Consider the following 307-nt stretch of genomic DNA (forward strand, 5'->3'; position numbering starts at 1 on the left):
CCAGGTGGAAACACTTTACACTGTAACCAAATGTCTGTGATCCTCACAGAAGTCCTGGAGTAGGTAGATGGGAGACTCGGTGGAATCCTATTTTCTTTTCATAAGCCAGAAAATGGAGATTTAGAAAGCTTAGAAACTTGACCCGACTGAAAAGAAGTAAGAAATGGTGGACCTTGAAAATGACTTCATGTTTTCTCACTGTGCAGAATATAGTCAAACACTGCTGCAGTTAAATATGTTACCCTTTGTTCTCCCTGCGTGATCTACAATAATAATCTGCTTCGTGTTGATATTTACTGCTGTATTG

Source organism: Myotis brandtii, unplaced genomic scaffold (genome assembly GCF_000412655.1).
Source record: "Myotis brandtii unplaced genomic scaffold, ASM41265v1 scaffold126, whole genome shotgun sequence".
In the NCBI taxonomy this organism is placed as follows: domain Eukaryota; kingdom Metazoa; phylum Chordata; class Mammalia; order Chiroptera; family Vespertilionidae; genus Myotis; species Myotis brandtii.